A 901-nucleotide genomic window follows, 5' to 3' on the forward strand; every position below is an offset into this window, starting at 1 on the left:
ATTCAAATTAGATTAATTAGAAGAAGCTATCGTTAATTGGAATTGTAGCTTTCACGCATTGAAATAAGGTAATAGTGGCAACTGTATAAAGACAAGAACATTTATCTGTAATTTCCAATTCGTAACAACATATCTTATTGTTTATCTTGAAAGATTTGACTTCCTGCGAACGTAATAGATGCATTTATTGCGCGTAATTTCAAAGGAACGGAATATATTCTATTATTTGAATTAAATTATTATATTATTCTATTATTTGAATTAAACAATAGAAATATTGCATGTGTTGACATTAAAAAGTTTTTATTATCTCAGTTATTTTATTAACGACTATATAACGTATAAATTATTATTAAGTATACTCAGGGCTGGGCATATTTCAAATACTTGTATTTAAAATACAGTATTTGAAATACAATTTGTATTTTGTATTTTGTATTTCAGCGGAGCACATAAAAGTATTTTATATTTTGCATTTCAAAAGAGTTATTCAATGTATTTTGTATTTCAAATACAATTTCAATCTATTTGGTATTTGAAATACTAAAGAAATTATTGATAAAAATTCTTGACAACAATTAATAATAATTTTAAATTTTTCTCATGACAATTAGCGATACTAATTATTTTCGTCAAGTTTCAAGCAATATCAAGTAATCAGAGTCAAATTTCATAATCTCACATTAGTAAATAGATTTCTTGTGCGATTAATACAGGACAATAGGACTGTTAAAAGGGGGGAAATTTAATAATTTGTAATTGAAAGATTAAATTACAAAGTATTTTGTATTTTAAATAAAAACTTAAAAGTAGTTTGTATTTTGTAATTCAAATCAAAAGATTGAAAGTATTTTATATTTTGTAATTCAAATACTAAGATTGTCAATATTTTGTATCGGAA

The 901-nt window shown here is 23.4% G+C and overlaps 1 protein-coding gene across 1 annotated transcript in view; it reads right to left on the minus strand.

The window, feature by feature from the left end:
- LOC105448528 overlaps positions 1-901 on the minus strand; it is an 8,202-nt gene that overhangs the window by 379 nt on the left and 6,922 nt on the right. The window lies entirely within an intron of this gene.

Source organism: Wasmannia auropunctata, unplaced genomic scaffold (genome assembly GCF_000956235.1).
Source record: "Wasmannia auropunctata unplaced genomic scaffold, wasmannia.A_1.0 LD336085.1, whole genome shotgun sequence".
NCBI classification, from domain to species: Eukaryota; Metazoa; Arthropoda; class Insecta; order Hymenoptera; family Formicidae; genus Wasmannia; species Wasmannia auropunctata.